Raw genomic sequence first — 23982 nt, 5'->3', positions numbered from 1 at the left:
TCTTAATATCCTTTTAATTTTTGCAATGACATACTTCCAATTTACTTTATAATCACAGACCTCCACTAAATAAAGACTTTAACAAGTACTAAGTAGTTGTTCTTCAGGAGTATAGACAGGTGCTATAAACAATAATCAAATCTCAAAATATCAATTTCACTCATGCATTACATTTTTGATACTCTGTATATTAGTTACCACAATCAGGGAATGTATATGATATTTGCCTTTTAGGGGATTGTTTTATTTCACAAACCATAATGGCCTCCAGTTGCATCCATTTTGTTGCAAAAGATAGGATTTCATTCTTTTTTATGGCTGAGTAGTAATCTATCATGTATATATACTACAAGTTATTTATCCATTCATCAACTGATGAACATCTGGGTTGACTCCATATCTTAGCCATTGTGAATTGATCTGATATAAACATGGGGATAAACATAACTTTTTCATATGCTGATTTCATTTTCTTTGGGTAAATTCCCAGGAGTGAAATGGCTAGGTTATATTTTAGATCTATTTTCAGATTTCTGAGGAAATCTGTAGTGCCTTCCATGATGGTTGTACTAGTTTACATTCCCAACAACTGTGTTTACTTCCTTCTCTGGAAAGGAAAGATTGCTTGTATTGTCATAAAGTTGGGGTTTCAAGTCTCACCATAAATCAGCATTTCCCCCCACATCCTACACAGCATTTGTGAATTTTGATTTTTGGATGATAACCATTCTAACTGGGGTGAGGTGACACCTCATAGTGGTTTATTTTTGCTTTTCCCTGATACCAAGTAATGTGGAGCATCTTTTTGTATTGGCCATTTGTATTTCATTCTTTGAAAAATGCCTGTTCATATCTTTATCCCATTTCTTAACTGGATTGTTTAGTTGTTCTGAATTTCTTTAGTACTTTTTCTATTCTGGATATTAATCCTTTTTCAGGTATATAGTTTACAGATATTTTCTCCCATTTTGTCAGTTGTCTCTTTGTTGAGTGCCTCCTTTGCTGTGCAGAATTTCTTAGCTTGATGTAATTCCATTTGTTTATTTTTGCCTTTATTCTGTGCTTATGGAGTCTTATGCAAGAAGTCCTTGCCTGTGCCAGTGTCTTCCCTCTGTTTTCCTCTACTAACTTGATGGTTTAGGTCTTAGGTCTAGATCCTTGACACATTGTGAGTTGATTTTTGTATAGAGTATCGTATTTTATACATCTGATATACAGAGGTCCAATTTATACAGAGATCCAATTTTCCCAACAGCATTTGTTGAAGATGCTATCTTTGCTCCATGGAGATATTTTAGCTTGTCCAAAATCAGTTGTTTGTAGGTGTATGGATTAATTAATCGAGTTTCTAATCTGTTCCATTGGCCCCATATGTCTATGCTTATGCCTACACTAGGCTGTTTCATTATAACTGCCCTATGAAGTCTGGTATTGTGATACTTCCAACTTTTTTTTTCTTTTTTTTTTTTTTTTGACAGGCAGAGTTAGAGAGAGACAGAGAGACAGAGAGAAAGGCCTTCCTTTTCTGTTGGTTCACCCCCCAAATGGCTGCCACAGCCGGCGCGCTGCGCCGATCCAAAGCCGGGAGCCAGGTGCTTCCTCCTCATCTCCCATGCGGGTGCAAGGCCCAAACACTTGGGCCATCCACCACTGCCTTCCCAGGCCACAGCAGAGAGCTGGACTGGAAGAGGAGCAACCGGGACAGAATCCAGACCCCCAACCAGAACTAGAATCCGGGCTGCCAGCGCTGAAGGCGGAGGATTAGCCAAGTGAGCCACGGCGCTGGCCCCCAACTTTATTTTTAATTTTTAATATTTCTTTAACTGTTTAGGGTCCCTTGTGAGTCCGTATCAATTTTAGGGTTGTTTTTTTCCAGATTTGAAAAGAACATCTTTGTGCAGTGGAGGATGGCCCAAGTGTTTGGGTCCTGCACCCCATGGGAGACCAGGAGAAGCACCTGGCTCCTGCCATCGGAACAGCGCGGTGCGCCGGCCGCAGCGCGCTACCGCGGCGGCCATTGGAGGGTGAACCAACGGCAAAAGGAAGACCTTTCTCTCTGTCTCTCTCTCACTGTCCACTCTGCCTGTCAAAAAAAAAAAAAAAAAGAAAAGAACATCTTTGGTGTTTTGGTTGGCATCACATTGAATCTATAAATTGGCTTAGATAGTATGGACATTTTGTTATTAATTCTTCCAATCCATGAACATGGAAGATTTTTCCATTTTTTATTTCTACTTCTGTTTCCTTCCTAATAGTCTTATAATTTGCATTCTAGAGTTCTTTCATCTATTTGGTTAAATTTATCTCAGGGTATTTACATTTTTTTTGTAACTATGGTGAATAGTACTGATCTTACAAGTTCTTTCTCATCCATGGCATTGTTTGTGTACACAAACACTATCAATTTTTTTAAAGACTTATTTATTTATTTGAAAACCAGAGTCACAGAGAGGGAGAGAGAGAGGGAAAGGTCTTCCATCTGCTGGTTCACTCCCTAGATGGCCACAATGGCCAGAGCTGCACAAGTCCTAAGCCAGGAGCCAGGAGCTGCTTCTTGGTCTCCAACATGGGTGTAGGGGCCCAAGGACTTGGGCCGTCTTCTACTGCTTTTCCTGGCCACAGCAGAGAGCTGGATTGGAAGTGGAGCAGCCAGGCCTTGAACCAGTGCCCATATGTGATGCTGTTACTGTAGACTGGGGTTTTACCTCGCTGTACCACAGCGCCAGCCCGTGCTGTTGATTTTGTATGTTGATTTTATAATTTTTTATTGATATAACATGAACAAACTTCATCTAATTCATATATATGGATTTAGGAGCATAGTCAGCTTTTCTTGACTGGAAACTCACAAGTTTTTAATATATACTTTCTTTTTCTTTTTTTTTTTAAAGCTTTTATTTAATGAATGCAAATTTCATAGGTACACCTTTAGGGATATAATGGTTCTTCCCCCCATAGACACCCTCCCACCCCCACTACTGTCCTACCTCCTACTCCCTCTCCCATTCCATTCTTCATTAATATTCATTTTTAATTAAGTTTATATACAGACGACCAACTCTATACTAAGTAAAGATTTCAACAGTTTGCACACATACACAGACACAGTGTAAAAATTACTGTTTGAGAACAAGTTTTGCAGTTAATTCTCATAGTAAAACTCATTAAGGGCAAAGATCCTACATGGGGAGTAAGTGCACAGTGACTTCTGTTGTTAATTTAACAATTAACATTCTTATTTATGATGTCAGTGATCACCCATGTCTCTTGCCATGAGCCACCAAGGCTATGGAAGCCTTTTGTAACCAATAACTCCATCAATATTTAGACAAGGCTATAAGCAAAGTGGAAGTTCTTTCCTCCCTTCAGAGAAAAATACATCCTTCTTTGATGGCCCCTCTTCCCACTGGGATCTCCCTCACAGAGATCTTTCATGCAGTATATTTTTTGCCACTGTGTCTTGGCTTTCCACGTCTAAACTGCTCTTATGGGCTTTTCAGCCACATCTGAATGCCTTAAAGGCTGATGCTGAGGTCAGAGTATTACTTAAAGCGATTATCATTTTATGACTCTGCTTTGTGGACTGCTTCCCATGTTGGACATTCCTCCTTTTCAATTTTGTCTATTGTTATTACCAGGCACTTGATGCTATTTATATGATTTTTTTAACACTCCTTTTTGAGTTTGCTGAGACTCACTTTATGGGATAGCATATGGTCAATCCTAGAGAAAGTTCCATGCACTAGAGAGAAAAATGTATAATCTCTGGGTGTAGGGTGGAAGGCTCTGTAGATATCTGCTAGATCTATTTGGTCTGTGATGTCGATTAACTCTGTTCTTCCCTTGTTGATTTTCTGTTCGTTTGATCTGTCCATTGCTGTAAGTGGGGTATTGAAGTCCCCCAATACTATTGTATTTGAGTCTATATCTCCCTTTAAATCCCTTAACAATGCTTTTAAATAGCCAGATGCCCTGTAATTAGGTGCATATACATTTATAATAGTCAAATCTTCCTGTTGAATTGATCCTTTAATCATTATATAGTATCCTTCTTTGTCTCTTTTAATAGTTTTTGTTTCCAAGTCTACTTTTTCTGAGATTAGGATGGCCACACCAGCTCTTTTTTGGTTTCTGTGAGCTTGGATTATCTTTTTCCATCTTTTCACTTTTAGTCTGCATGTGTCTTTATTGGTATGGTGTGTTTCTTGTAGGCATCAAATAGATGGATTTTCTTTTTTAATCCATTCATTCTGTGTCTTTTAACTGGGGAATTGAGACCATTTACATTTACAGTGTGACTATTATTAAGTGCTGCCTTTGCCTTGCTATGTTTCCTTTAATAGTCCTGTTTATGTACTTTGAATTTCATTTGTACTTTTGCTGGGTCATTTTCTGCATTCATCTTCTTTTGTAGTGATGTTTCTGTTTCTGTGTGTAACATATCCTTGAGCAACTTTTATAGTGCTGAGTGAGTAGTTACAAATTCTTTCAATTTCTGCTTGTTGTGGAAAATCCTTATTTCTTCATTCATAAATGAGAGTTTTGCAGGATACAGTATGCTGGTTTGACAGTTTTTTTCTCTTAAGACTTAGAGTATGTCTCGCCATTGTCTCCTTGCCTGTAGGGTTTGTGATGAGAAGTCTGGAGTGAATCTAATTGGGTTTCCTTTGAATGTGATTTGTCATTTCTCTCCTGCATATTTTAAGATCTGTTCTTTGTGTTTCACTGAGGTGAGTTTTGCTACAGTGCGTTGTGGTGAAGTTCTTTTCTTGTCTATTGGGAATTCTGTGAACTTCTTGTACTTGGATGTCTCTTTCTTCTCCAGTCTGGCAAAGTTCTCTGTTATTATTTCATTGAGAAGGCCTTCTAATCCTTTCTCTACACACCTTCCGGAATTCCTAGGATCCATAAGTTGGGTCGTTTGATAGAATCTTGTAAATCTCCAACCATGATTTTTAATTTTCTAACTTCTTTCTCTTGTTTTTGATCTCACTGTATTATTTCCAGAAATTTGTCTTCTAGTTTTGATATTCTTTCTTCTGTCTCGTCTACTGTATTGCTAAGACCTTCCATTGCATTTTTTATTTGGTCTATTGAATTCTTCATTTCTAGTATTTTGTTCTGGCTTCTCTTTAATATCTCAATTTCTTGAGAGTCCTTTTCATTTAGATCATGAATTTATTTCTGATTGCTTCTATGTAATCTGACTATTAATTTTCTGAATTCCTTTTCTGGCATATCTTTTCTTTTTTAAAGATTTATTACTTTATTTTATTACTTTAAAGTCAGAGTTACACAGAGAGATGGAGAGGCAGAGAGAGAGATATCTTCCATCCAATGGTTCACTCTCCAGATGGCCGCAATAGCCTGAGCTGTGCCCATCCGAAGCCAGGAGCCAGGAGCCTCCTCCAGGTCTCCCACTTGGGTGCAGGGGCCCAAGGACTTGGGCCATCTTCTACTGCTTTCCCAGGCCATAGCAGAGAGCTGGATCAGAAATGGAGCTGCCGGCATCGGATGCCGGCACTGTAGGCAGTGGCCTTATCCGCTAAGCCACAGCGCCGGCGCCTCTGGCATATCTTCAATCCCTTCTTCAGCCTCCATTATTGAAGTGTTGTTCCTTTTTGGAATTCACAGAATCTTCCTTATTCTTATTAAGGATTTTTCTTTTATTTTTCAGCATTTCTGATTGATTTTGTCCCTAATTTGTGAGTTTGTGCCTGTAGTGCGATGTCCCTCTGGTATGCGCTGCAGCGTGTCTGTGCGTTGCAAATGGAAGCACACAGCCCTGCGTCCTGGAGCCCTGTTTCCTTCTAGATCGTGCTGGAGGCAGAAAGCAGAGGTTTGCTGCACTAAGCACCACCTACTGGGGGCCAGGCTCACTTCTCACAGGTGCATGAATCAAGTTCGAGTTTTCGATGTTTAGGAATACTCCTTATTGTACTGCATGCATGATGGGGAGGAAATCACTTTGAAATGTGATCCTCTTTCTCAGGTTGAGGGTGTTGTGAGGTGACCCCCACAATTGATCGCCCTGTGTATGGGAGGCAAATGCGGCAGCCCCCTCTTTACACTCGAAAATGTAGACAATCAGCATGGCTTCTCCCCACCAGCTGTAGGTCCAGCTGTGGGGAAGTGGGAGACGTAGATGGACTGGGGCATGCCCAACCTCTCTGCTAGTTCCCCTATAATTTCTCCTTCCCGCCTGCAGCTTCAAATGCAGTTCACCAAGCTTCCCTGCCTGCAGCTATCTGCAGCTTCGTGGACTCACAACCTCTCACCTCGTTCACTGTGGGGAGTGGCACCAATGTCCTCGTTCAGCCTCTCTGCTGCACCTTTGCTGTGCCTCCACCACTTCTCCTTCCTCTTTGCTCTCTTAGTGTGGACCAGAGCAGTCTCTGCTGGACTCCTGAGCTTTTCTGCGTGAACTTCCTGTGAATCCATCATGGCTTGTATCCCCTCTGCTTACTATCTATCTGTTTTGTCCTGCGGGACTTGGAACGACCTGTTGCTATCCTGCTGTCTTGGCCCCTCTCCCTGGTTTACTGTGTGTTGATTTTATATCCTGCCATTTTGCCAAACTCTTTTGTAAGTTCCAATAATCTCTTAGTGGAGTCTTTTGGTTCTGCTATGAAAGGATCATGTCATCTGCAAACAGGGATAATTCAGCCTCTTCCTTTTCATTTATATCCCTTTGATTTTTTATTTATTTATTTGTCTAATGGCTCTGGATAAAATTTTCAGAACTATATTGAATAGTAATGGTAGGAATGGACATCCTTGTCCTTAATAGAAATGCTACCAGCTTTTGTTTTTTCTGTATATAATATATAAGATTTTTTTTGTGTGTGAATGGATATTGATTTATATCCACTGGCTCACTCCTGAAATGACTGCGATGGCTAGACCTGGGCTGATCTAAAACCAGGTGCTAGGAGATTCCTCTGGGTCTCCCACGTGGTTTCAGGATCCCAAACATTAGGACCATCTTCTACTGTTTTCCCAGGCCATGCCTGGAAGCTGGAATGGAAGAGAGCAGCTGGGACTCAAACTGGCACTCATATGGCATGCCAACGCCACAGGCAGATGCTTAACCTACTATGCCACAGAGCTGGCCCCAAAGATAAAAGTAATTTTTTTTAAGATTTTATGTATTTATTTGAGAGGTAGAGTTACGGAGAGAGAAAGAGAGGGAGAAACAGGGAAAAAAGTCTTCCATCCACTGATTCAGTCCCCTAATGGCTGCAACTGCCAGAGCTAAACTGATCCAAAGCCAGGAGCCGGGAGCTTTCTCTGGGTATCCCACGTAGGTACAGGGGCCCAAGCACTTGAGCCATCTTCCACTGCTTTCCCAAGCCATAGAAGAGAGCTGGATCAGAAGAGAAACAGCAGGAACACAAACCAGCACCCATATGGGATGCTGTCACCACAGAGGCTTAGCCCCAGCCCCACTTCCAGCTTTTGACATTCAGTACGGTGCTGGCCATAGGTTTGTCATATATTGCCTTGATTATGTTGAGGTATGTTCCTTCTATACCCAATTTTTTTAAAGGTTTTTATCATGCAAAGATGTTATATTTTATCAAATGTTTTCTCTGCATCTATTGAGATAATTATATGGTTTTCATTCTTCACTTTGTTAATGCGCTATATCATACCATCCCTGCATACCGGGGATATATCCCACTTGGTCCAGGTGAATGAGTTGCCCTCTCTTTGATACTTAGATAGGTTATTTATTGTACTAAGTGCTGTATATACTTCTATGATTTTTTTCCTTGGTACAGCAACCTCATGGTTTACTCACTTCATAGGATCTGCATTTTAAACATAAGGAAATAAGGCCCAGAGGAAGGAAATAACTTCCCCAGTCTCACAGAAAACCGGCTTTGTAAATTTTGGCATCGTTCCAAACCCCGTGTTTTTAGTAACTGTGCCCTGGAGCTGTCCTATTTTACTGAGCAGCCACAACCAGTAAAGTAGAGGCTGTATGCCCTTTTTAGAATGGTAAAATATAGAATGGTAAGATAAAGCCTACATTTGTGAGGATTTTTTTCTTTAAGTGAACTTTCAGATGTCAAAAATTATTATTTAATGACCATACAGTACGGATGGATATTGCAGGAGTATAAAAACCCTCATTTTATATGGTCAATATTTCTACTTTCAAGTCAAGCTGTTTTGTCTTTAACATGGTGAAATGATATATGGAGACTGCTAATAAGATTCCCAGCTATACAGTATTTTTTAAAGATTGTCTGGGGGCAACATTGTGCCACAGCAGGTTATGCCACTGCTTATAACAAGATAATCCCACACCAATGTGCTGGTTTAAGTCCTCTCCACTCCTCTTTTACCCATCTTCCTATGAATACACCTGGAAAGGCAGCAGAAGATGGCCCAAGTGCTTGGGTCCTTGCCAGCCATGCAGGAGACCAGTATGGAGTTCCTGTCTCCCAGCTTCAGCTTCAGCCTGGCCCAGACCTAGCTGTTAAGGACTTTTGAGGAGTGAACCAGCAAATGGAAGATCTCTCCATATATCTGCCTTTCAAATAAATAAATCTTTTTCTGCAAAAAAAAAAAAAAAAGAATTGGTCTGTATAATTGTAGCTTACTGCTACTAAAAATGTCCCTCATTAATTTTTTTAAGTCATGCCATTTAATCATTTTGGCCCTTTAGTCACTCAACCCAGACATTAATTTCCACGTGGCTCTTGGCTGCAAAGTATCTGCTTATTTCTGACTTTATAATTTACTTTGATCTCTACAATATTATCTTCTGAAAATTTTCCTAGGATTTAGTGCTCAAATCTCTAGATAATGAACAACTTTTAATGAAAGTGAAGGAAAATATGTCTTATAAGTTATTTGTGTCACTCATCAAAGTTCTATGTAAGTACTTTGAAGACAGTTATTCCTAAAGAACATTTAAGTGGAAAAAATAATGTGATTAGCAAATTCTGTAAATGGTGATTTGAATAACATTTTTTTTAATTATCTATTTATTTGAAAGGCAGAGTTACAGAGAGGCAGAGGCAGAGAGAGAGAGAGAGAGAGGTATTCCATCTACTGGTTCACTCTCTAAATGACTACAACAGCCAGAGCTGGGCTGATCCTAAGCCAGGAACCAGGAGCTTCTTCTGATTCTCCCACATGGGTGTAGGAGCCCAAGGACTTGGGCCATCTTCCACTCCTTTCCCAGGCCATAACAAAGAGCTGGAGGAGAAGTGGAGCAGCTGGGACTCGAACCAGTGTCCATATGGGATGCCAGCACTGCAATCAGCAGCTTTACTCGCTGTACCACAGTGCTGCAGGCGGCAGCTTTACCCACTGTACCACTGTGCTGACCCCTTGAGTCACATTTTCAAAATTTATCTTTCACTGAATAAAAAAATGAAGATTTTTATTGAAAAATAACTTGGAGTTTTCATATAAAGAAGTATGTAATTTTCCAAAGGATATGTAAAGTAAATTAGATTGCTCTTTCAAGTCCTTAGCCTCCATCCCCAAAGAAGTCTTATTCTGAGGGTCTTACTAGACTGTTTTTAGGTAAATAATATACATAGGAGCATTCATCACTTTTACTACTTAATATACCATAGAAATTGACCCATGTGCATTCATATAGTTGTAAATCATTCTTGTTAGCAATTGCATAGGAACTCATTGTAATATATAATCATATTCATTGAGATAGTCCTCTACTAAAAAATTTAAGTAAATTCCACTTTTCTGTTACAAACAATGCTATTGTGCTTAAACTTATATGTGATCTTTGTGTATATACCTCTGTGTAAATATGTGAATACCTTAGAGTACATTCCAAGATACACACATGCCTGATAGAACCCTGTTAAATTGTCTTAGACATTGTTAGAATGTTCTTTCAAGAAGTTATACCACCATGTGTTTCAACCATGTTTTAATTATAAGTAGACCAGTTTACCCATATCTCACCCTTTTTAAGAAAAATTATTTATTTATTTGTGAAGCAGAGTTATAGGCAGAGGGAGAGACAGACAGAGATCTTCCATCTGCTGATTCAGTCCCCAAATGGTTGCAACAGCCAGAACTGGCCTAATCTGAAGCCAGGAGCCAGGACCTTCTTCTAAGTCTCCCAAGTAGGTGCAGGGGCCCAAGTGCTTGGGCCATGTTTCACTGCTTTCACAGGCCATTAGCGAAATGGAGTAACCAGGACTCAAACCAGTGCCACAAGCAATGGCTTAACATTACACCACAGCACTGGCCCCTGCTTCTCACCCTTAACACCCTGTATGTATATCATTTTAATATTTACCAATCTGATTAGATTAGAAAATTGGGCGTTTCATCTAATAGGTTCTGTACATTCTTCATTCACAAATCAATATAATTTGTACAGTGAATGTGATCTACCTTTTATTAAGAAAAATTATTTATTTACTTGAAAGTAAGAGTTATACAGAAAGAGAAGGAGAGGCAGAGAGAGGGAGAAGTCTTCCATGCACTGGTTCACTTTCCACTTGGCCTTAATAGCCGGACCTGCACAAGTCTGAAGCTGGGAGCCAGGAGCTTCTTCCAGGTTTCCCACGGCGGTACAGGGGCCCAAGGACATCTTCTGCTGCTTTCCCAGGCCATAGCAGAGAGCTGGATCGGAAGTGGAGTAGCCAGGTCTCGAACTGGTGCCCATATGGGCTTTCAGAGTAGAATATTTAGATTCATTGTCAGCATAATTGTGGACAACCAGAAAAATCCAAAGTTAGTCTACCTTAGACCTGCTAAATGCAGCAAAATAAATAAATAAATGTGACCATTGTCTGGAGAATAAATTGAAGAATTACAGCTAGCCTAAAAATTAATTTTCAATTTTTATCTTTTTTTTTAATTTATTTTTGTTGCTGTTGCTTGATTTAAGACAAGCAAGAATCCCTCCTTGTAAGGTTTTTTTATTTATTTATTTTTTTTGACAGGCAGAGTGGATAGTGAGAGAGACAGAGAGAAAGGTCTTCCTTTTGCCGTTGGTTCACCCTCTAATGGCCACTGCGGCCGGCGCATCGTGCCGATCCGAAGCCAGGAGCCAGGTGCTTCTCCTGGTCTCCCATGCGGGTGCAGGGCCCAAGCACTTGGGCCATCCTCCACTGGCTTCCCGGGACATAGCAGAGAGCTAGCCTGGAAGAGGGGCAACCGGGATAGAATCCGGCGCCCCAACCGGGACTAGAACCCGGTGTGCCGGCGCCTCAAGGCGGAGGATTAGCCTGTTAAGCCACGGCGCCAGCCTAATTTTCAATTTTTAAAGGTGGCAAGCATCTACCTCTGGGGTTAGGAGGCCTATTAAGACACCTGTACCCTATGATAGAGTACATGAGTTTGATAATGGCTCTGGCTGTTGACTCCAGTGTCCTGCTAATGCAGGCTCTGGGAGCAGTGGTAATGGCTTAACTACCACCTACATGAGAAATCTGGGTTGAGTTCCCAGGTTTGAGCCCTGACCTAGGGCCATTGTGGGTGTTTGTGGAGTAAACCAGAAGATGGGGAAGTGTGCCCATTTGCTCTCTCCCCTTCACTCTTTCCCTTTTTGCCTCTCAAATAAAGGAATGAATGAATAAATAAAAAACAGTTGTCAGGAAAGAAAAAATCAAAACAAGACTTTCCATGAAGTATATTTATTTCTTGAATTCACTGAGATTGTGTTTACTTTCTGACAGTCTGGTATTTGAGTAAATGTGGAGCACCTTTAAATGTATCAAAAATAAAGTTGTCATATAAATATTTAGAGTTTCCAAGTCTCTTTTAAAACAGTGGATTGTGATCTATTTGCAAAGATACTGAGCATCAGACAGGTTAATTAGAAATTGTCAGTAATTAAAATGCAAGTTGTGTGACATGAATGCATTAATTTTTAGATAATCTCTTACAGTAATTGTATGATTTTAGTTCTAGAAGTAGGAGATAAATGATGTCATTTTTGGCAATTAATTATGACTACAGATGCTTCCTGTCTTACAATAGTGTTGCAGCCTAATAAGCCCATCATTAAGTTAAAAATATGGTTATGTTGGGAATTATCTATAATTATCACTGCACTTTGGTATTAGTTATCTATTTTAACAATATTAATACAAATTTATTGTCTTAAACACAATATATATTTATTATCCTAAAATTTCTGTGATTCAGGTGTCCTCCACATCCAAGGTGTCAGCCAAGGCTGAGTTCTCATCTGAAGACTTGGTGAGGGAAGAATCTGCTTCTAAGCCCACAGTTGATTATTGCTGGCATTCAGTTTCTTGCTGAGTGTAGCCAGAGGCTGCCCTCTCCATAAGGCAACTCAGAAGGTGTCTTCTTATTTCTTCAAAACCAGAGAGTGTCTCTCAGTAAGATAGATGTTATGGTCTTACACAAAAGTGCTATCCCATCGCCATTGCCACATCCTGTTGGTTAGGAGCAAGTCCCAGGTCCTGCTGCACTCAAAGGGATTATACAAAGGCATGAATATCAGGAGATAGGAATCATAGAGATCACCTTAGAATATGTCTACCCTACTTTTCCTAATTTTAATTTGTTATAATTTTTCATAATAGCAAAAAATGAATCATTCTCAGAACTGTTCTTACAAAATTGTAATAGTGTTTTCTTTTTTTTTTTTTAAAGATTTACTTTATTTATTTGAAAGACAGAGTTACAGAGAGAGATAGAGCCAGAGAGAGAGAGAGAAAGACAGCTTCCATCTGCTGGTTCACTCCTCAAATGACCGCAGTGGCCAGAGCTGAGCTGAGCTGATCTGAACCTGGGAGCCAGGAGCTTCTTCCAGGTCTCCCATGTGGGTGCAGGGGCCCAAGGAGTTGGGCCATCTTGTACTGCTTTCCCAGGCTACAGCAGAGAGCTGGATCAGAAGTGGAGCAGCTGGGACTCGAACCCGTGCCCAGATGGGATGCTGGCACTGCAGGCCCTGGCTTTAACCCACTGCACCACAGCCCCAGACCCATAATAGTACTTTCTTATCACTTACCTTCAGTCTTTCTTTTAGTGTGTTGAGCTCTAATGGTACCTCAAAAAGTTCATGAAAAATAGTTATTACAATACACATAATGCATGTATCTCTGCCTCTGCAACCCTAGCAACAGTTGCTCAGTAATTCTCAAGGTAGCACATTCCATCTTTCCCATCAACTTGGTAAACCTTTATGTTTATGCACCAAAATAAACATCTTTTAACTCCATTTTCTGTGAGCTTTTTTGAGGGCCTGCGTATATTTTCCTTCTACATTGTGCAGTAAAAATTTCAAACATTTTTCTTACCAAGCAAGAGTGGGCAAACTGTAGCCTTCTGGCTGACCATCTAGCTCTATAAATGAAGACTTGCAGGGACACTGTTATTCTTATTCATTTTCACGTTGTCTGTGTGGTTCAGTAGCAGAATTGAATAGTTGACAATATGGTCCCCAAGCCTAAAAAATTTACTTTCTTATTTAAAAAGTGCTTGCCAGTCCCTGTTTTGTATTATTATATTTTATTACTGATTTATTTTGTAGTTGTACTGTATAATCTGTTAAAGGCTTGAAATAGGACAACTTGAGATCAGTGGTGTTCTTTACTATAGTCACCTGACCTTTGGGCCTCAAACATTTAGACTTCTACCATGTGTTCAGCACTGATAGGCAGTATAAATCTTGGGTTTTACTCTTTACAAACTTAAACTGGATGTTGGTTGCACATGGAAAACGTATGACAATACTATGTAATGTGCACATGTGTATGTAAATGTAACAGGTGTGAAAAAGAGTTGAGTTGAATCAAAGTATGAGTAGAAATTGAGGAGAAATGAAGGGAAAAATATTCATGTGGGTAACTACATTAACAAATGCATGAAAGGACTCGAGAGAGTAGTCTTATACAAAAGCTGGATGATAAGCCCTTCTAAAGTAGAAAGCACATGCGTAAGAGTAGTCGGAGAATTTTGGCCTCTTTCCCCTGGGACTCTTGCCTCCACTACCTACTTGTGGAATTCAAATCATAAAACTTCAGAATCCTTATATCAGCCCCCAGAATTGCAGTATACAAAGAGCAGGGTATTTATCTTGTATCCACTGGAGACTTCTGGAATTTTTTGCTAAAGTTTATGGTCAACTAAATCTATCATGCTTCATCTCCTTGTCATATTTAGTCGTCGTCTCAGAATTAAACTCGTCTGATTTTATGTCCCTATAATACTTTTATCTTCACAAAACTTAGTATTTTTTTTTACACTCAATTTTCTATTATTTCTTTTCCTTCTAAACTTTTACAGTTTTCCTCTATAATACTAGCGCTGTGGAGCACTAAGTTAATCCTCCGCCTGCAGTGCTGGCATCCCATATGGGCGCCGGTTCTAGTCCCGGCCACTCCTCTTCCAGTCCAGCTCTCTGCTGTGGCCTGGGAGTGCAGTGGAGGATGGCCCAGGTGTTTGGGCCCCTACACCCACATGGGAGACCAGGAGGAGGCTCCTAGCTTCTGGCTTCGGATCCACACAGCTCCATTGCAGACATTTGGGGAGTGAACCAACGGAGGGCAGACCTTTCTCTCTGTCTCTCTCACTGTCTGTAACTCTGCCTTTCAAATAAATAAATAAAATCTTAAAAAAAAGTACTTCATATAAAACAAACTCTGATATCCTAAAATCACATCATTAAAAATTTTACTGAAACACTTAGAATTTTTTGAGGTTTTTTGTGTCAAAAGCTGGTCATATATTCTATAATTTAATTTCATAACAATTAGATGAGAGGGCTATGTTGTATAGTAATGAAATTGAAATTTTGAGAGGGGTTAAGTAACTTCTGCATGGTCACAAAGTTAGTGACTCTAATTCAAATCAAATTTCTCCAAATTAAATCATTGTTTTATGCTAAAGATGTATAATTTATCTTAAAAATCCCTTTGCTGCTAAACATGCCTTTGGCTGTTCCACACTCTATACCTTCTCATTACAACCGTTTACTAACTTCTTAATTATTTTCATCATTTAGTAGGGACTCTAATGATCTCTAACTTCAAGTATGCTTTCAACACTAGCCAGAAGACTTTTGTATAACTCTAGTCTCCCCTTTTTCATAGTCAATAATCTCAGTGGCTTTTTAAACTTTCTTGTCCTCAAACATCAGATTACTCCTTTCATCTTAATTCTCTGGAATTACTTGCGCTATTTTGCACAGAACATCAGAATAAAACTCTCCAACTTCTCATCATTAATCCTCAAAACAGCTCATTCACAAATGGAAAGGTACATTGTACCTTCTGTTTGAAAATCATCTGTTCCCCTGTACCTTAGATCTTATTTCCTTCCACTCTTCCAATGATTTAGCAGTGTCTGTTGTCCTCTTATTATCTTTAACCTCTTCTCTTTATTCGTTATATTCTTTGTGTACTTTCAACATGCTCCCTCCATTTTTAAACTTAAAAATAAGGAAGAAAGTTATTACTTTTAAGCCCTACACCTCACCACTGTTGTTTTTGTTTTTAAGCCAAGCTTCCTGTGTAGTCTGTATTCACACATGTTTTTGTAACATTTTAGTCATTCCTCAATCTACTACAGATATTATTATGTTTTTGCAACTGCTATATCTAGACAATTAATGACTTCTCATTGCTAAATCCAGAGAATATTTCGCAGTCCTCTTCCTTCATGATCTTCATAGCAATTAATGTTGTTAATAGTGCTTTCCTTGAGTTACTCCCTTTGGATTCTATTGTAGCCTTCTACTCCTCTGCTCGTGGCTTTTTTTTTTTCTTTTTTTAATTTATTTGACAGATAGCGTTAGACAGTGAGAGAGAGAGAGAGAGAAAGGTCTTCCTTCCATTGGTTCACCCCCCAAATGGCCACTACAGCCGGCGCACTGCACCAATCCGAAGCCAGGAGCCAGGTGTTTCCTCCTTGTCTCCTATGTGGGTGCAGGGGCCCAAGGACATGGGCCATCCTCCACTGCCCTCCCGGAGCAGAGAGCTGAACTGGAATGGGAGCAACCGGGACTAGAACCCGGCACCCATATGGGATGCCAGCGCCACAGGCGGAGGATTAACCAAGGGAGCCACGGTGCCGGCCCTTGCTCATGACTTTTAAAATTCCTTTTGACTTTACTTAAAATAGTGGTGTCCTATTCCAACTTCTGGCACTACATTTGGTACTTGAATGCCTCAATCTTTGCCCTAACTAGAATAACCAGGGAATAAAACTCATCAGTAATATATAGGCATTGCTGTATATATAGGATACATAGAGAAATGTAGACATCATTTTCAACTCGTTATTCAACATTTCCCATTAAATATTTTATAGGCACCCTAAAAGTTCAATCTTCACCTACCTCCTAATTGTACCCCTTTTTTCTAAATCTCTCTCTCTCCCTTATGAGCTGTGGATTATTGAATCAACCGAGTGCCAGAGTTAGACCTTTTGATGTGTTTGTCTCTCATGCTATAGTCATCCTGTAATCATTAAATCCTGACTGTTTTTGCCTTTTTAAATTTTATTTTTAGTACACTTTTTGCCACAAATGTTATTATGCGTATGTATAGGATTCAGTGTGCTATTTCAATGCATGTGTGCAATGTGTAAGCAGATGAGAGTAACTGGCATGTCTATCACCTTAGACATTTATCATTTCTTCATGTTGGGAACATTCCACATTCTCTGTACTAATATTCAGTTAATTACATCTCATCCTTTCAGTAATATTCTAGGAGTCATCTTTTCAGCATATCTAGGTATACTCTTCTTTATATAAGTTTTTGATAGGAATGGAAAAAAGTGTCTTAAGAAAGGTTAAGAAGAGTTTTTACCTTTTATTTTTTTAATTTTTAATTTTCATTGTACTTTCAACATGCTCCCCGCTGTCAACATGCTACTTATTAACAGATTCAGTATAATTTGTAGATACAAGTCTTAAGTACATAATGATATTCTTCTCTTCCCTCCCATTCTCCTTCCTTCTTTCTTTTTTTTTAGTTTTTGACATATTTTAATATTATAGTAAACATTTTTATTATAATAAAAAGGCTTAATATTTCACAAAATAAAAAGCTTAACAAGGAAAAGCAAAAAGCCCCTAGTTTAGTGTGTAATTCTTTCTATTTCTTCAGTATGTAATTCTTTCTTTTTCTCTCTTTCCTTATTGACACTACCCTGATTCATGCTATAATCAACTACTCTCATGGAAATTATAAGAGCTTCTTAAGTGGTCCCTGCATTTAATATTTCTCTTACTTAGTCCATTGTCTAGCGTTGTCAGGATTGAACTAATATGAAAATCTTATGATGTATCCTGGCATAAGATCCTTCTGTGCTCCCTATTGATCTTAACAATAAGTTCCAAGCTTTAACACAAGGTCAAGGCTTTAACCATCTACCATGACTGATTCACTTCAGCCTTATATCTTCACAACCTCTTGCTTTTCTTCTTGCTTTGTGTTTATCACCCCAACCTTTTAATTCCAATAAAGTGCTATTATTTTTCCAAATCTTTGTTTATGTTCTTTCTTATTGCCTATTTTCCCATCTCTTAGTCATCCTTTAGATCTCCACTTAGATATATTTTTAAGGATCATGATGCCTCCCTAAACTGCTACTTTCCTTTTCTGTATCCATACTCAGTATTCCTCCTAAATATTTCTGTAGTACTTTTTCTTTTTAAAATTGTGTGTGTTTGGTGCTGGCTGTGGCATAGTGGGTAAAGCTGCCGCCTGCAGAGCCAGCATCCCATAAGGGCACCTGTTCAACTCCCCACTGCTCCACTTCCAATCCAGCTCTCTGCTGTGGCCTGGGAAAGCAGTAGAAGATGCCCCAAGTCCTTGAGCCCCTGCGCCCTCATGGGAGACCCGGAAAACGCTCCTGGCTCCTGGCTTCTGGCTCCTGACTTCGGTTCAGCACAGCTCTGACTATTGCGGCCAACTGGGGAGTAAGCCAGCAGATGAAGACCTCTCTCTCTCTTTCTCTCTTTCTGCCTCTCCTTCTGTGTAACTCTGACTTTCAAATAAATAAATAAATAAGTTTTTTTTAAAAAATTGTGTGTGTATGTGTGTGAGTTTTTCATTATAATTTAACGAGAACAAGCTATCTGCTGGTTTACTCCTCAAATACCTGCTGGGCCAGGCCAAAGCCAGGAGCCTCATCTAAGTCTCCTATGTGGATGGCAGGGGCACACATACTTGGGCCATCTTCTGTTGCTTTTCCCAGGCTATTAGTAGGGAATTGGCTCAGAAGTGGGGTAGCCAGGGCACAAACTGGCACCCATATGGGATGCTGGTTTCACAGACAGGGACTTTACCTGGTATACCACAATGCCAGCTCCTGTAGTATTCTTTTTATTTATTTATTTATTTAATTTATTTGAAAGGCAGAGTTACGGTGGGGGACAGCAGGAAAAGGTCTTCTTTCCATCTGCTGGTTCACTCCCCTGTTGGCTGCAATGGCTGGGACTGGGCCAGGCTGAAGCCGGGATCCAGGAGCACTGTCGAGATCTCCCACATGGGTACAGGGGCCCAGGTACTTGGGCCATCCTCTGCTGCTTTTCCAGGTGCATTAACAGGGAGCTGGATCAGAAATGGAGCAACCAGGACTCAAACCAGTGCCTATATGGGTTGCTGGCATTACAGAGAGCAGCTCCACCTACTACACTACAACAGCAGCCCTGTCCTATAGTATTCTTTATCTTTTCATGGCACTTACTACATCTTATTGAAATACTTGATCATAATCATCTACTTTATTCAATAGACTTGTAAACTGTGATCATGGTAACCCTGTAGGGACATAACATAATGAATAAATGACTGAATGAGTGAATGATTTGAAAGGTAGTAGGAAATAGGTAGTCATGGAGAATTGCGGGTTTTTTTTAACTTTTTTATTTTTATTTTTATTTGAAATGGTGAGAGAAAGAGGGAGAGGGAGAGAGCTATTCCATCTGCTGTTTTACTCCCCAAATGGCTGCAGCATTCTAGGCTGGGCCAGGCTGAAGCCAGGAGCTAAGAGCTTCTTCTGGGTCTCCCACATGGGTGCACTTGGGCCATCCTCTGTTGCTTTCCCAGGCACATAAGCTAGAAAAGTGAAGCAGCCACATCTGGCGCCGCGGCTCAACAGGCTAATCCTCCCCCTTGCAGCGCCGGCACACCGGGTTCTAGTCCCGGTCGGGGCACCAGATTCTGTCCTGGTTGCCCCTCTTCCAGGCCAGCTCTCTGCTATGGCCCGGGAGTGCAGTGGAGGATAGCCCAAGTGCTTGGGCCCTGCACCCCATGGTAGACCAGGAGAAGCACCTGGCTTCTGCCTTGGGATCAGCACGGTGCGCCGGCCACGGCGGCCATTGGAGGGTGAACCAACGGCAAAGGAAGACCTTTCTCTCTGTCCCTCTCCATCACTGTCCACTCTGCCTGTCACAAATTAAATAAAAAAAAAAAAGAAAAGTGAAGCAGCCACTACAGAACCACAGCTTTGGTCTGTGCTGGAGGGAGAAAGCGTTCAAAAGTGTTCAATTGAATATTAAAGCTTTAACATTGACTATTCCAAGTTTTATTAATTGAAATGTGAGAAAATAATGGAAGCAGCCCCGGGTATCATTAAAAGTGAGAAAAGAAAACTTGTGTCATTATCAGTGTGCTTTACTACTGTAGAATAGAGCAGGACACTTTCATATCTCTCAACCTAGAAATTAAACTATTAATTCAGGCCAAAATTACATGTGCTTTTTGGCAGTTCTGTCACATCATTATCGTTTTACTTGCCCAGTGTTATGGGGATTCACTAAATAGATTAATTAAATGCTTATTATACAACCTCAAAATTTGTTTCACAAAATTGGTAATTTTCAGCTTGATAAGCTTAGTGTTTTTGCTAATCCCTAAGTAGATGATCTTCTTCCTATTAGTATTTCCTGCCCCACAGGGCTCTTCGAGAAAATAGAGGTGATAACTATTATAGTGTGTGTGTGTGTGTGTGTGTGTCTATGAGAGACTATGTTTTGGCCAAAGTATATTAGATGTGGCTGGTTTATAAAACTGGATATGTTTTTGTTGTGTTCTCCTTAATTCTACAAATATTTAGTACATGTATCCCGTCTGCCCAATGCTAGGGATATAATAATAAGATGCATTCTCTGCCATGTGAATCTTTTAACTTCCTGGGAAAATTTCAATAATGTGTATTAAAAGCTTCTGTGGAGGTTCAGATGGTGCACATACTGAGTATTTCACTTATACTGGAGGAAAGCTTCTCAAAGATAGTACTGTATCATCTGGGTCCAGGAGGATTTGAGCAAATTAGTTTCCCAGTTAGTGAAAGGAATTATGCAATGATTATGCAATGATCCTGAGATAGGAAGCAATATGTTCAGTTCTAGTAAGTAGCCTTTAAGTACTTGGCTGTTCCTGGAGTATCTTATGTGGAAGGGAAGTGTTGAGAAACAGCAACACAAGATCTAGAGAGGCTTGTATGTCTTGGTTTTTGGGTGGTTTTTCTCCTGAGAGCAATGAGGAGCCATTAAATGTTTAAAAAGGGGAAGGAAAAAAGGTTAGATACTCTTTAGAAAAAATACTCTTGAGGCCAGCGCCGTGGCTTAACAGGTTAATCCTCCACCTTGCGGTGCTGGCACACCGGGTTCTAGTCCCGGTCGGGGCACCGGATTCTATCCCGGTTGCCCCTCTTCCAGGCCAGCTCTCTGCTGTGGCCCAGGAAGGCAGTGGAAGATGGCCCAAGTGCTTGGGCCCTGCACCCGCATGGGAGACCAGGAGAAGTACCTGGTTCCTGGCTTCGGATCAGCACGATGCGCTGGCTGCAGCGGCCATTGGAGGGTGAACCAACGGCAAAAAGGAAGACCTTTCTCTCTGTCTCTCTCTCACTATCCACTCTGCCTGTCAAAAAGAAAAAAAAAAAGAAAAAATACTCTTGAATATGTGCAGAATAGTGTGGAGGGATCAGGAATGGAAATATAGGGCCAGTGGGAGGTAGATGACAGTGAGAGATGGTGAATTAAGCTAAGTTCTTAGCAGGAAAGAAAGAAGGAAGTTGATGGATTCTAAAGATTTTAGGAATTTGAAGTCATTGGACTTTCTGACTAATTATAAGAATATAAAGAAAAGAAAGAGCTGAAGGCAAAAATAACCATGACTAACATTTATTGATCGCTTAAGTATGTGTAAGGCACAATGATCCAAGTATTTAATTTTGTCATAATCCTATTAGTAGTTATAATTTTGTTAATCCCATATTATAGTTGAGGAAATTTAAGCCCATAGCAAATGGGTAAGTAATTTGTCCAATTAGTATGTTCACATAGGAATATTGGCAGTAAGAAAGGGAAATAGATGGCTTGTTTCCTTATATAAGCAAGTTAATTATAAAATCCTGTTAGCACATAGAAGTAAAGTTAAGATTATATAAAATATATTTACAAGTGCTAAGTATTATGCCTGGTTAATAATAAACATTCCAAAATTAGCAATACTGCTGATATCAGGAGCTTAGTACAAAGAAAAATGGGCTCAAGATTGGGCATCTCTATAGCAGAAATGCCAACTTAAGCTATGAGTTTTAGATAAGATCATTAATGATGTTATATAGAGTAAGAAAAAACTCAGAACACTCATTCATTTAAGAGCTAGGTAGAAAAAGACAACTCTGCCATCTAGTCTTATTGCTTATCATCATACTTCATTAATCACAAACCAGCTTGTATTTTTGATTATATACAGTGCATATACTTACTTTAAGCATTACTGGTCTGATATAGTTCATTCCCATAATAAATATTATAATATATGTCCTTAACCTCATAAATATTTTCATTTTTCAAATCAAATAGTTCAACTTTTTTTCTTTATCGAAAAGCTGTTAAACAACAGCCATATAAATTTTAAAGGGAAAAAGTGGCACTTTTTGTTCTACCACTGTTAACACAAATATATCTTTTGAAGATTTATTTATTTATTTTGAAAGTCAAGTTAGAGACAGAGAAAGATCTTCCATCTGATGGTTAACTCCCAAAATGGCCACAACAGACAGCACTGGACCAGGCCTTGCCAGGAGTCAGGAGCTTCATGCAGGTCTCAGGTGGGTGGCAGGGGCCCAGACACTTGGATCATCTCCTTTTGCTTTTTTCCGAGGCTATTAGCAGGGAACTGGATCAGAAGTGGACTAACTGGGACAGGAACTGTTGCCCATATGGGATGTCGGTGTTGCAGGCGGTAGCTTAACCTGCTACACCATAACACTAGCCCCTTAACACAAATATTTTCACTTATACATATTAAACACTGCTCTTTGGCCACAACCACACATAGTCTTTAGACTAGGTAAAGGGATTAAATCCTTTCTCCCCCAAGAGTAATGAGAAACCACCAAAGGGTTCTAAGTAGGGAAATGAGGTCATCAGGCTTGTATTTTGAAAAGATCACTTTATTAGTCCCTTCTTATCCACTGGCAGTTTCTGTGGTTTCAGTTGCTTGTGGTCAATCATGGTCCAAAAATCATTAAATGGAAAATTCCAGAAGTAAATTATTCTTAAGTTTTAAATCATATGCCATTCTGGGTAGAATGATGAAATCTCACACCATCTTTCTCCATCCTGCCTAAGACATGAATTATGCCATGTCCAGCATATTCACAGAGTATGCTGTACCTGCCTCCAACTCACTTAGTAGGCTTCTTGGTCATCAGATTGACTGTTGTTGTATTACAGTGCTTGTGTTCCAGTAACCCTTAAGTTACTTAAAAAGGTCCTAAGAACAAGAGTAGTGTGCTGGCAATTCAGCTATGACCTCATAAAAAGACATACTGTCTCCTTTAAATGAATAGGTGAATGTACAATAAGATATTTCATGAGAAAGAGATATTACATTCACATAACTTGGGGTTAATGTCTTACTATACCTAAATTGTAAGTTAAACTTTATCGTAAATCTGTGTGTATAGGAGAACACAGTATGTGAAGCTACTTTAGAAAGAACTTGGAAATGTGTAAAAGATTTATTTATTTTGCTTGAATGTCAGAGTTACACAGAGAGGGAAGGAGAAGCAGAGAGAGAGAAGTCTTCCACCGCTGGTTCACTCCCCAGTTGGCTGCAACGTCTGGAGCTGCACCGATTTGAAGCCAGGAGCCAGAAGCTTCTTCCTTGTCTCCCACGCAGGTGCAGGGGCCAAAGGACTTGGACCATTTTCTACTGCTTTCCCAGGCCATAGCAGAGAGCTGGATAGGAAGTGGAGCAGCTGGGACTCAACCGGCAGGCATATGGGATGCTGGCACTGCAGGCAGTGGCTTTACCCCTATGCCACAGTGCCAGCCCCTGTGCATGAATTTAAGAAATATTTTCCACCATATTAAACCTTTCTACTTTTATTTTCCACGACCTTTTTGAAGTATCTTCACATACAGGATTCAGTACTAACTTTTTGTTTCAGACACACATTGCAGGGGTGGGAATCACCTTGGAACACGTCCTGCACAGCTAAAGGGAGGTAGAGTGGGGCTACTGTCCTAAACTGAAGGAGAATCAAAGCAGATGCATAGAAATAATGACAGTTTCAGTCATCCAAGCAAGGTTGTTGGCAGTGTATCTAAGGAAGTGACATTGGCATGGATGGAGATGATCAAATTCCAAATATATTTTGAAACTAAGTTCAATAGAATATTAAGGATGAGGAGGGAATACATTTGTGAGAGATGGAGAGAAGATGCCAAAGGTAAAACCTAGCTTTCTGAAAACAGAAAAAGTCCACATTTGGTGGAAGAAAATAATGAACTACTGAATTACATCTTGGAAATGTTGAATTTGAAGAATCTTTGTACAATTTTACTTAATATCAACAAAAGCCTCTAAACAGCATGAAAAATCTGTGGAAGGGGTTGAAGAAGTAAATTATTATACATAAATATACTGGAATACTGTGCACCCTTAAACACAATAGTTACGAGACTATCGAGACTAGGAAACATGTGAGATTATGTGAAAAGAAATGGGATACAAAATTCAGTATTAGTTGTAA

At 39.8% G+C, this 23982-nt stretch overlaps 1 protein-coding gene across 2 annotated transcripts in view; it reads left to right on the top strand.

The window, feature by feature from the left end:
• The window catches only part of ELP4 (elongator acetyltransferase complex subunit 4), a 276483-nt gene that overhangs the window by 10198 nt on the left and 242303 nt on the right, over positions 1-23982 (top strand). The window lies entirely within an intron of this gene.

Source organism: Lepus europaeus, chromosome 7 (genome assembly GCF_033115175.1).
Source record: "Lepus europaeus isolate LE1 chromosome 7, mLepTim1.pri, whole genome shotgun sequence".
NCBI lineage: Eukaryota > Metazoa > Chordata > Mammalia > Lagomorpha > Leporidae > Lepus > Lepus europaeus.
The sequence above is the reverse complement of the archived record's forward strand: the minus strand, read 5'-3'. Positions and strand labels throughout refer to the sequence as shown.